We start from the raw sequence: 13,337 nt of genomic DNA, 5'->3' as shown, positions 1-13,337 counted from the left end.
GGAAAGCTCTTTATTTCACCTTTATTTTTTAAAATTAAAAAATTTATTAGTTATTTATTTATTTGTTTGTTTATTTTTTTGAGACAGAGTCTCACTTTGTCACCCAGTGCAATGGCATGATCTCGGCTCACTGCAACCTCCACCTCCCAGGTTTAAGTGATTCTCCTGCTTCAGCCTCCCGAGTAGCTGGGATTACAGGCGCCTGCCACCACACCCAGCTAATTTTTGTGGTTTTAGTAGAGACAGGGGTTTCACCATGTTGGTCAGGCTGGTCTTGAACTCCTGACCTTAGGTGATCCACCCACCTTGGCCTCTGAAAGTGCCGTGATTACAGGTGTGAGCCACCTCGCCCAGCCATCACCTTTAAATTCCGAGAATATTTTTGCTGATTAGGAAATTCTCAGTATTTTATTTATTTATTTATTTATTTTAACTTTTACTTTTGTTTCAGGGGTACATGTGCAAGTTTGTTATATAGGTAAATTGAGTCTTGCAGGGATTTAGTGTACAGATTATTTCATTGCTCAGGTAATAAGCATAGTATCTGATAGGTAGTTTTCTGATACTCAACCTCCTCCTGCTCCACCCTCAAATAGGCTCTGGTGTCTGTTGTTCTCTTCCTTGTGTCCAGGTGTATTCAATGTTTAGCTCCCACTTATAAGTGAAAACATGCAGTATTTGGTTTTCTGTTCTGCATTAAATTGCTTAGGATAATGGCCTCCAGCGCTATCCTTGTTGCCCGAAAGACATGATCTCATTCTTTTTCGTGGCTGAGTAGTAGTCCATGTTGTGTATGTGCCACGTTTTCTTTATCCGGTCTAGCATTGCTGGGTACTTAGGTTCATTCCATATCTTTACTATTGTGAATAGTGCTGTGATGAACACGAGTGCAAAGGACTTTATGGTAGAACAATTCATACTCCTTTGGGTATATAGCCGGTGGATTGCTGGGTAAAGTGCTTGTTCTGTTCTGAGTTCTTTGAGTAATCTCCAAACTGCTTTCCACAGTGGAAGGAGTCCCTTTTCAATAAATATTACTGGCATAACTGGCTAGCCAATGCAGTAGATTGAAACTAGACCCCTTCCTTTCAACATATGCAAAAATCAATTCTAGATGGATTGAAGGCTTAAACATAAAACCTAAAGGGTTTATGGGCCTATAAAAACCCTTTAAGGAAACCTAGAAGATACCGTTCTGGACGTAGATCCTGACAAAGATTTCATGACAAAGATGCCAAAAGCAATAACAAAAACAAATATTGACAAATGGGACCTAATTCAACTCAACAGCATCTGCAAAGGAAAAGAAACTAACAAAGTAAACAACAACCAACAGAATGGGAGAAAATATTTGTAAAATATGCATCTGTCAAAGGGCTAATATCCAGAATCTATAAGGTGCTTAAATTAACAAGCAAAAAGCAGACAACCCCATAACAAAGTGGGCAAAGGACACAAACAGGCAGTTTTCAAAAGAAGACATATACATGGCCAATAAGCATTTGAAAATAAGCTCAGCATCACTAATTGTTAGAGACATGCAAGTCGAAACCATGATGACAATTCTCAGTATTTTTGTTTTTGTTTTCAATTTCAGCACATTAAAAATGTTGTTCCATTGTCTTTTGGTTTGTATTGTTTCTTAAAAGAAGTTAGTATTAGATTTTCTCTTTGTTCTCCTGATATAATGTTTTTTTTTTTTCTGGATACTTTAAGATTTTTCTCTTTATCATTGGTTTTCAGCAATTTGATTATAAGGTACCTTGGTGTGTATTTTTTGTATTTATCTTTCTTGCAGTAAATTCTGTCATGTGGGGCTGTATATTTAGGCTTTTATCAAATTGGGAAATATTAGCCACTATTTATTCAAATACTTTTTTCTGTTTAACCGTCTCCACACACACACACACACACACACAGACACACACACACACACACAAGCATGCACGTGTACAGAGAGTCTCTCTTTTTCTCTTGCTTTAGGTATTAAAATCGAACATATAGTTAGGTAGCTTGATATTGTCCCACCTGCCATCAAGGATTTTTAAGATTTTTTTAGCCAGCATTCTTTCTCTGCTTCAGTTTCTGTTTTTTCAAACTCACTTATTTTTCTACAATACCTAACGTTATGTTAAGCCCTCAAATAGCTTTTTCACATTAAATATACATTTTTCAGCACTACAATTTTATTTGCTTCTTTTTTTAGTTTGCATGCCTTCCTTTATTGTTCACAATTTCCTTTAAATCCTTGAACATATTTCTAATAGCTGCTCGAAAGCCCCTTTCTGCAGATTCCATCACCATTGTTATTTTTCCTTCTGTTTCCATGGACACTGTGGGTGTTATGTTGTTGAGTTTCTGAATTTTGTTTTTGTCCTTTGAAGAGCTTTGAAGTTTCTTTGCTAGGCATTGGATTAGTAACTTGGGAATCACCTTGATCCATTTGATGTTTGCTTTTAAGCTTTGTTAGGTCAAGTCTTAAATAGCTGTTATTCTAGAGCTAGTTTATTCCTGCAACCAGGAAGGGGCAATCCATATGGGCTGTATTGTACCCGCCGGGTGTTCAATGAGTTTTCTTACTCAGGATCATCAGAACTTGCCTATTTTCCAGTTCTTTCTTACATCTAGAAATTGTTCGACTTAACAACTCTCCACTAACTGTTCTCTGGCTAGCGGCATGGGATTTGTCTTTTTATGCACATCTTAGTTGTCAGCTAGGAACTTAAATCCTTACGAAAAATTTCCACCTTTTTATCTGTGTAGCCTTCTCCTGTCCAGTTCTCTGCCCCCCAAAATCTAGCTACCTAAGCCTTCGTGAACTCTGATCCCTCAATTTAGTGAGACCCCTGTGTTCTGTTTGGCTTTCTTTTCCTCTACAGTGATACAGAAACTATCTCCAGGTAGAAAGCTGGGCAGTTGCAGGACACATGTAATTTGTTCCTCTTCTCACATGGATCACAGCCCTGTAGTATCTGCTGTCCAATTACAGAAAACACTTAATTGTACGTTTGTTTAGTTTCTGATTGTTAATAGTGGGAAGGAAGCTAACTTACTATGTTGATGCAAACATAATTGAGGTTTTTGCCATTACTTTCTTTTTTTTCTTTGAGGCAGAATCTCGCTCTGTCGTCCAGGCTGGAGTGATCTCAGCTCACTGCAACCTTCACCTCCTAGGTTCAAGCAATTTTCTTGCCTCAGCCTCCCAAGTAGCTGGGATTACAGGCACCTGCTACCATGCCCAGATAATTTTTGCATTTTTAGTAGAGACAGGGTCTCACCATGTTGGCCAAGCTGGTCTTGATCTCCTGACCTCTCAAGTGATCCACCCTCCTCGGCCTCTCAAAGTGCTGGGATTATAGGCATGAGCCACCTCGCCCTACCGCCATTACTTTCAATGGCAAAAACTGCAATTACTTTTGCACCAACCTAGTAACATAGAAGCAAAAATTGCTCCCTTTTCTTTTTAGTGGGCATGTTCACTGCGTTCAGAATTTAGTGGATAGCTATTTTCTTTTAGTGCACCAAAGATGATACCAATGATTGTAAGTTGTACTAGCTTTTATTACATTTGTTAACAAGTCGTCTGTCCGGCAAATTGTTCTTTGAAAGGTGTATGTGTGTGTGAAGGAGAGTGGGCCTGGCTGCTTTTACTATTTTGTCTTGGCCGGACATGGTGGTTCACGCTTGTAATCCCAGCACTTTGGGAGGCCGAGGCTGGCGGATCACCTGAGGTCGGGAGTTCGAGACCAGCCTGACCAACATGGAGAAACCCTGTCTCTACTAAAAATACAAAATTAGCCAGGCATGGTGGTGGATGCCTGTAATCCCAGCTACTCAGGAGGCTGAGGTAGGAGAATCGCTTGAACCCGGGAGGCAGAGGCTGCAGTGAGCTGAGATCACGGCATTGCACTCCAGCCTGGGCAAAAAGAGCGTAACCCCGTCTGAAAAAAAAAAAAAAAAAGAAAAAAATTGTCTTTGGGTTTTAGAAGTGTAATGATGACTGCTTTCATGTGGATTTCATTGCACGTATCCTATTTGGAGTTTATAGGACTTCCTGAATCTGTGGCTTAATGTCTTTATTGGTTTTGGAAAATTCTCAGCCAGCATTGTATCCACCCTGTTCTTTCTCCCCTTTCCTTTGCAGACTTTAGTTACATGTTTGACGATTCACTGTGCTCTAATTCTCTCTTACTCTCTTTTCTCTATTCCCACCTTTCCTTCTCACACATTAGCAGGATATTTTTTACTGACCTCTTTAAAGTTCACTAATCTCTTCTACTGTGTCCAATTTGCTTTAACCACATCTACTGAGTGCATTTTATTTATTTTTTGGTGGGTTCCAGAATTGCTACTTTATTCTGTGTTAAAAATAAACAAATTTTGGCCAGGCGCCGTGGCTCACACCCATAATCCCACACTTTGGGAGGCCAAGGCGGGTGGATCACTTGAGGTCAGGAGTTCGAGACCAGCCTGTCCAATATGTGAAGCCCAATCTCTACTAAAAGTACACAAAATTAACCGGGCGTGGTGGCAGGCACCTGTAACCCCAGCTACTTGGGAGGCTGAGGCAGGAGAATCGCTTGAACCTGGGAGGTGGAGGTTGCAGTGAGCCGAGATCGTGCCACTGGACTCCAGCCTGGGTGACAGAGTTGAGATTTAGTCTCAAATAAATAAATAAGTAATAAATAAATTTTAACTGAATAGAGACCAAATTAAAAGTTATATATGGGAGAATCAGGACAGAATGTATGTGTGTGGATTGGAGAAACAAGTAAGAGTATTACATCTTCATCCTTCAGTTAGGTGTTTTAATCGGAAAAGAAAATAAGTATTTTTAAAAAATCACTTATTTAGAAATATGGATATAATTATCCAAAGAGGTAACTGACTAGTTGAAAGTGGTTATCTTTGGGAAAAAGGAATAGAGGAGGAGGAAAGAGAGAACACCATTTTGCACAATTGACCTTTTAGAACTGTTTGATGTTTATTTTTAAATTCTATTTCTGCATAACAAATTACCATTTGACCTTTAACAATTATGGATCACTTTAATAAAAGGTAAAAGTTAAATTATTGAATCAGAAGGAAATTAAGAATAAATAAATAGACTTTAGCTATTCACTGGTGAATTTATCTTGTCATTCATTTTCTTAAACATCTATACAATTGTTTTAATGTCTGTTTTATATAAATCCAGTATCTGAATTTCCTATGTTTGATTTTCCTATTGTCTGTTGTTTCTCTTTATTTTTTCTTAATTCGGTTCTTTTTCCGGACATGCCTGTTGATTTTTGATTAAATGCCACGTTATTTTTAAAAAATTATAGTGGCTATACATTTGTTCTCTCTCCTCAGAGAGATTTAACTTGTCATCCGGCAGGCATTCAGGGTACATAAAGATCATTTTTGGCTAATCAATTATTGAGATAATTTAAGGCTGAACTTGATTCTCCAAAGGCTTTTGGTTTGCCCTTAATCTTAATGCATGTAGTATTTCAAAAGCCTCAACTGAAACCCTGGGGTGTTTATCAGTGCCCCTCCTCCTGGGGAGGTTATAGACTCCAATTTCCCAAGAATTATCCTTCCTGCTGCTTGGTTCCTTCGTCGTTGCTTTTTCTTCCTTTCCTTGCGTTCCCTCCCTCCCTCCTTCCTTCCTTCCTCCTTCCCTCCCTTCCTCCCTTCCTTCCTCCCTTCCTCTCTCCCTCGCTCCCTTCCCTTCCCTCTCTTTCTTTTGTCTTTCTCTCTTTCCCTCCTTCCTTTCTTTCCCTTCTTTCTTTCCTTCCTTCCTTTTCTTTTCTTTTCCTTTTTTATTTCTCCTTCCTTCCTTCTTTTCTTTTCCTTTTTTCTTTCTCCCTTCCTTCCTTCCTTCCTTCTCTTTCCCTCCTTCCACTTTCTTCTTTCTTTCTCTCTTTCTTTCCTTCTCTTGCTATTTTTTTTTTTTAACCATTCACCATGTGCAGTTTCAAACACAGGTGAATGAATGCCTTTAAGGGGACAATGGAGCACAGTGATGCCTCCACTTTCCAAGGTTTCCTTTTCCTTCTATGCCTGTGATGCTCTTAAGATCTCTAAGATGTTGTTTTCTTTTGGCATTATATAATAGTATCTAATACATATATTATGTAATTTTGTGTAACATAATTATAATTACATAATATGTATGATATATAATTATATAATATGTATGATATAATTATACATAACATACTATGCATGAATATAACAGTACATATGATATAATATATAACATATGCCATTATATTATAATTATATCATATAATGTATTATACATCATTATTTTTATAAATATTTATATATAAATATAAATACCACATAAAATAATTCATATATGAATAAATATATGTTCACATATACATTTATATATGATATAAATATATGCTATATTATATATACTTATATTTTTTAATGTATAATATTTAACCTAGATTTCATTTTTTTGGCTGGTTAATATACGTTTTGAAAATTTTTTCAAAAAGCAAAAAGCCATTTACATTCCATTTATAAAAAGCCATTTATATAGTAAGCATATATAAATAAAAATATGTAAATATTTATATACATAAATAAAATATATATTTATATAAATAAAAATATATAAATATAAATATATATTTAAATTTATATATTTATACATAAAATACATAAATACATATTTACATATAAATATAATATATAAATAAATACATATATATTTATCCCCTCAATACTTGTTCTCCAGAGTTAGTTAACAGAAAGCATTGGAATTATATTCTGTGCACATATGTGTGCATGGATCCCATATGCAAAGTTTTCTTTTTCAAAAGTGTCACCATACATGTTATTTTGCCATTAACTTTTTTCACTTTACAACGTATTTTTTGACATCTTTCTAATTTAGTAAATTAAATTTTTCTGGTTATTTATTGCTGCATAACAAAAATTCATCCCAAAACGAAGTTGCTTAACACAAAAATTTATGACTGCCTCTTATGATTCTGTGGATTGGGAATTCAGATAGCCCATGGTGGGGGTGGCTTGTCTCTCTCCAGCAGAATCTGTAGCCTCCTCTGGGAAGATGCTCACAGCAGGGGCTTGAGTAGACAGGCCCGGAACCTCTCTTTTTCTCCCTGTCTCTCTTTTCCTCTCTGAAATCACGCCACTGCACTCAAGCCTGGATAACAGAGTGAGACTCTGTCTCTAAATAAATGCGTAAATAAATGAAATTAAAAAATAAAAAAATAGACCTTTCTTTATCTTTAGTCTCCTGCAAAGCTGCTGAGTGAGGCACAGTGTCTTTAAGACATGTAGAAGCCCTTTTGGGCATCCCCTTAAATATGTCTGAGGCCTTAACAAGGGATCTTACAGCCCCATCCTTGAGTCCATCTTTCCCAGAAACCAGATTTTACCGCCCTAGATTTGAAAGGTTTTGCCTGGAGACACCACAATGAGAAACAGTAGTCCTTTCTAACCCAGCAGGAGAAACAGTAACCCTTTCTAACTCAGCAAACCCTGGTTCCTTGCTATTCCGTCTCAATTCTGCTAAAAAACTGGAATAGCTTCTTCTTCAATTAACCTGTCTCTGCTTACCTTTTCTCATAGGCATCTGGAAAAATCCAGCTGGCATTTTCTATTTTTCCACTTGGAAATCACCCTAGTCAGATCCATGAGGTCATTAAGTATCCTTGCCATCGGTTATATTGATTTTTTTTTTTTTTTTTGAGACAGTCTCGCTCTGTCACCCATGCTGGAGTGCAGTGGCTGATCTCAGCTCATTGCAACCTCTGCCTCCTGGGTTCAGGCAATTCTCCTGCCTCAGCCTTCCTAATAGCTGGGATTATAGGCATGTGCCACCACGCCTGGCTAATTTTTTATATTTACACTAGAAACGGAGTTTCACCATGTTGACCAGGCTAGTCTCAAACTCCTGACTTCAAGTGATCCACCCACCTCGGCCTTGCTAAGTGCTGGGATTACAGGCATGAGCTACCGCACCCAGCTGACTATTGACAGGCAGCAATTTTGCTAACTGTTCTGCTGGGACGTGACTCAGGTGTTCTCTTCTCCAGCTTCCAATAAGCACTTTCTGTGCCCCTCATGTTTCCTCCAAGAGTTTTCCAAAGGTCCTTGCAACTCTCATTAATAGTCTTTCGAGGCAGTTATAGCTTTTTCCCATTGCTCAATCCCAAAGCCAATATTTTAAGTTATTGTTACAGCAGCACTCTCCTTCCAGATACCAAATTTTGTCCTGGCTATCGGTTACTGCAAAGCAAACCACTGCAAAGTTTGTGGCAAACCCCTAGCCACACAGGAGAGAATGTGTGTTGTAAAGAATTTAGTGAATCCTGGATTCCATACTTTGATGGAAGACATGAAAAATTTTACCTTCCAACATATATTTCTTGAATGATTTTTTTTTTTCTACTTCTACCTATTTCTACTCAGAGTGAATGAATCTTTTCATCACCCTCTACCCTTGGGTGTCTTGGGCACTTGAAGTAGATATATTTACTGATGGTAAAATAAAAGAAGATAAAGGAAGGGGATATTTACCAGAGGATTATCACTGGTAAGGCAGCACTTGTCTCGGTGTCTTGATTTGTGTAACTCTGAATCCCAAAGCTAGAGGCAGGTGGTAGAAGGAAGTTGAAATAGACTCCTCACTATTTCCTGGAGGGCTGTACTATTCTAGGTTGGAGAGAGAACTTATGCTAAATCCAGCTACAAATGCACGATAAGGAGAAGTCCTTCCTGTTCATTTTGTTCCATGTTGAGTTTAGCCTCCATCCCGGTAATTGGTAAAAGATTTTCTTTGGTATTTTCATAAGAAGGAGCTGACACATTTTGACCACGTCTATTGAATAAAAGTTGGAGCAAAAGTGCCAGGGCCTGTAAACCTGCAACCACCTTAACATAGAGGTCTCAAAATGGTCATAGCTGGAGAAGACCAAGAAGCTGCAGAAGTCTGCCATCCAGCTTCTCTAGTTATTTGTGTTTCTGATTTTTTTTTTTTTTTGAGACAGAGTCTTGCTCTTTCACCCAAGTTGGAGTGCAGTGGTGTGACCATAGTTCACTGTAATCTGGAACTCCTGGGCTCAAAGGATCCTCTGCCTTAGCCTCCTGAGTAGCTAAGACTACAGGCACATGCCACCACACCTGGCTAATTTTGCAAATCATTTTTTGTAGAGATGAGGTTTCCCTATGTTGCCCAGCCTGGTCTCAAACTCCCAACCTCTAGTAATCCTCCCACCTAGACCTTCCGAAGTATCGGTATTACAAGTGTGAGCCACTGCCTAGCCTTCTCTAGTTCTGAGGCTCACTGACCTGTGTCCTAAGGCAAGAGAGCCTTGATTTTTTTTTTTTCCTCCCAAAGTAAGGTCTTTGATATGTGTTTGTGTTGACTATTCACTTGTAACAACAGCCAACATTTATTGAAAGCTTACTCTATGCCTGGAGCCAGGTTAACTGAGTGAACTGCTATTTCACATGGTCACATTTAATTTTCTCAACAACCTTATGGAATAGATACTTTAATTATCCCCATTTTTTAGATGAGGGCAATGAGATTTAGAGAGAATAAACAACTTGCCCAAATTTATGCAGGCAGGAAGGGAGGGCAGAATGATGGCTTTGGCCAAATGTTTCCCACTCTGGTTATGTGGGAGGCCCCCACATTTTACCAGGAACTTCATGTGTGTATCTACACTTACCAAGGCATTTGTTTGTGTGTCTGTTCTTTTTTTGTTTGTTTTTTTGAGACTGAGTCTCACTCTCTTGCCCAGACCGGAGTGCAGTGGCACAATCTCGGCTGACTGCAACCTCTGCCTCCCAGGTTCAAGCGATTCTCGTGCCTCAGCCTCCAAAGTAGCTGGGATTACAGGCATCCGCCACCAGGCCTAGCTAATTTTTGTATTTTTAGTGGAGGTGGGGTTTCACCATGTTGGCCAGGCTGGTTTTGAACCCCTGACCTCAAGGGATCCACCCTCCTCGGCCTCCCAAAGTGCTGGGATTATAGGCTTCAGCCACTGTGCTTGGCCCTACCAAGGCATTTTGGTGACCTGGTTGCCATCTAGAAAGTGTCAGAATAATTGCTTACAGAGGCAACAGATTGTTAGATGATGCAGCATTCATCCAAACTAAGGGATCAAAGGGAAAGATCTTATGGAGATCCTGTCAACTCTATTCATCTGCCTGTGACCCATTGTGGAAACCCCTGTAAATATAATACCTTCTGTATTAATTCGTTTTCACATTGGTGATAAAGACATACCTGAGACTGGGTAATTTACAAAAGAAAGAGATTTAATGGACTCACAGTTCCACATGGCTGGGGAGGCCTCACAATCATGGTGGAAGGCCAAAGGCACAGACACATCTCACATGGCAGCAGACGAGACAGAGCGAGAGTGTCAAGTGAAAGGGGTTTCCCCTTATAAAACCATCAGATCTCGTGAGACTTATTCACTACCATGAAAACAGATTGGGAGAAACCGCCCCCATGGTTCAATTATCTTCCACCAGGTCCCTCCCACAACATGTGGGAAATATGGGAATACAATTCAATATGTGATTTGGGAGGGGACACAGCCAAACCATATCACCTTCTGTGTGCATCTCTGAACTAGGTACATAAAACTCAACCAGTGGCTCAAGCATGTCATGTTATTGAATGGAACTGGGCTGCTCACCCAGCGCAGTAAGACCAGCTATCCATATCAAGGTTTTGCAGCAGGAGAAAGGAAGGCATTTATTTGCAAGGCACCAACCAAGAAGAATCAGGCAGCTCATGCTTAAGTCCCAACCACCCAGTTGGCTTACAGGGAAGGATTTTTAAAGGTGGGAGGCAGAGGCTACAGGCAAAGCCATAAATCAATCCATGAAAGCTCTACATTCGGTTTGACTTAAAAAAGCAGACATCTGGGAGCAGAGGCCCACATGGGCTCACATTGGGACTAGTAATCCCAATACTTTGGAAGGTGGGGGTGGGAGGATTACTTGAGGCCAGAAGTTTGAGACCAGCCTGGGCAACATAGGGAGATCCCATCTCTACAAATGTCATAGGTGAGTTCAAAGATTTTCTGATTTGTGATTAGTTAAGGAGGTAAAGCTTTGTCTAAAAATACGGGGTTTGCAGAATGTTCACTCCGGCCTGTAGATGTGGCTTCCTCCAGACCCTTCAGGAAGAAATTTAGAACAAGAACCACAGTTAGAGTTTAGTCCTCAATTCCCTCTTATCTGAGGTCTGTGTGCTAGTCGATCAGTTTAATGGGGGTCCACGTTTCTGAAAAACAACTCAAGGACATACACATAAGATGTTATGTTTAGATTCTATAGGGAATGATATGGTTTGACTGTGTCCCCACCCAAATCTCATCTTGACTTGTAGCTCCCATAATTCCCATGTGTTGTGAGAGGGATCTGTTGGGAGGAAATTGAATCATGGGCACAGGTCTCCCCCATACTGCTGTCATGATAGTGAATAAGTCTCACGAGACCTGATGATTTTATCAATGGGAGTTCCCCCTGCACAAGCTCTCTTGCTTGCTGCCATGTAAGATGTGCTTTTGCTTCTCCTTTACCTTCTGCCATGATTGTGAGGCCTCCCCAGCCATGTGGAACTGTGAGTCCATTAAACCTCTTTCCTTTGTAAATTACTCAGTCTTGGGTATGTCTTTATTAGCAGCATGAGAACAGACTGATACAGGGAACAAAAACATTTCCTGACTCTTAACTTCCTTGGCTATTGTTTTAAGCTAAAATTACCATCTGGCTTATCAAGTTGCTGGTTTACTGCTCAGGGCTAGCTAGGTACCTGGAGTTTCTTTGAAGGAACTCAAGATTTTTCTGTGTTTTCATGCTGGGGTAGGGGAGGGGTAACCAGCAAGTCCTTAAGAGTGGTGCCTGTTACATCTTAGTTATAAGATTGCTAGGGAGCGTATGATCCAGCAATCCCACTGCTGAGTGTATACCCCAAAGAAAAGAAATTAGTATATCGAAGAGGTATCTGCATTCTGATGTTTGTTGCAGCACTGTTTATAATAGTTAAGATTTGAAAGCAACCCATGTGTCCATCAACAAATGAATAAAGAAAATGTGCGACACGTACACAATGGAGCACTATTCAGCCATAAAAAAGAATGAGATCCAGTCATTTGTAACTACATGGATGGAAGTGGAGATCATTATGTTAAGTAAAATAAACCAGGCACAGAAAGACAAACATCACATGTTTTCACTTATTTATGGGATCTAAAAATCAAAACAATTGAACTCATGGACATAGAGAATCTACCAGTGGTTACCAGAGGTTGGGAAGGGTGAAGGGGGCTGGGTAGGGGGTGAGGAGGTTGGGTAAGTAGGGATGGTTAATAGGTTAAAAAAAAAAAAAGTTAGAAAGAATGAATAAGACCTATTATTTGGTAGCACAACGCTGACTATAGTCAATAACTCATATATTTTACAACAACTTAAAGAGTGTAATTGGATTGTTTGTAACTCAAAGGATAAATGCTTGAGGGAATGCTACCCTGTTCTCCATGATGAGCTTATTTCACATTGCATGCCTGTAACAAAACATCTCATGTACCTCATAAATATGTACACCTACCATGTACCTATAAAAATAACAAAAACATATTTAAAAAAGATTACTCGGGAAGTAGGGTCTCTACAAGATAGTAATAATACAGGTTAGGAAATGCTAAATGCCAAAAGCGTGGCACCCACAATGAGTGCTTCAGGGACTCTGAAACCACACCCAGGTGAGACACACACACACACACACACACACACACACGATTGTGCTGTTGGCTGACAAAAAAAAAAAAAATGCCCAAACTTCCCTGGCAGTTGAACCAAACAGTGGAGAGGTGATTGCTGAGTTGTTTGGATGAGAGGCTTAGAGCAGCATTGCCTGCTTTTGTTCCTGATTGGTGTGAAAATTTTCACATGTATCTTTTCTCTGGTTCTGGGAATTGGAGACATCTGAGCTGGTGAGCAGTCTTTCTGCCACCAAGAGGGGACAAGAAACTGGGGACCCGGGAGAAGACGGTGCTGTAAGGAAGGACTAGCCTGCTGCAGCCAGGTTTGTTGTTACTTTATTGGCACAACCTTGGGGGCAGCAGAAAGGAACTGGCAAGCGTCTAATCTGTCTACGGGACAGTGAGACCCACCTTGCTGCTTTCTTTCTTTTTCTTGCCAAGACAAACCTTGGTTGCACTGTGTATTCCGTCAGTTCTTGGGAGGCAGACAGGTGGGGACTGGGAAAGGTGACTGCTGACTCCAAGCACATGCGTTGCCCTTGAGACCCGGGGCAGGGGAGAGAGGGGTCTGTCTGGGCG

General features: G+C 39.8%; 1 protein-coding gene across 5 annotated transcripts in view; it reads left to right on the top strand.

Moving 5' to 3' along the window:
* The window catches only part of CALN1 (calneuron 1), a 670,983-nt gene that overhangs the window by 96,763 nt on the left and 560,883 nt on the right, over positions 1-13,337 (top strand). The window contains exon 1 of one of the 5 annotated variants that reach the window (XM_030796758.1): positions 12,597-13,081. The exons of the other annotated variants lie outside the window; for them this stretch is intronic. The gene's annotated coding sequence lies outside the window, so the exon portion shown is untranslated. Of the gene's footprint in view, positions 1-12,596; positions 13,082-13,337 lie in introns of those variants that run through there. 5 annotated transcript variants of the gene reach the window in all.

Source organism: Nomascus leucogenys, chromosome 17 (assembly GCF_006542625.1).
Source record: "Nomascus leucogenys isolate Asia chromosome 17, Asia_NLE_v1, whole genome shotgun sequence".
NCBI lineage: Eukaryota > Metazoa > Chordata > Mammalia > Primates > Hylobatidae > Nomascus > Nomascus leucogenys.
This window is presented reverse-complemented; position numbering and strand designations above follow the sequence as displayed.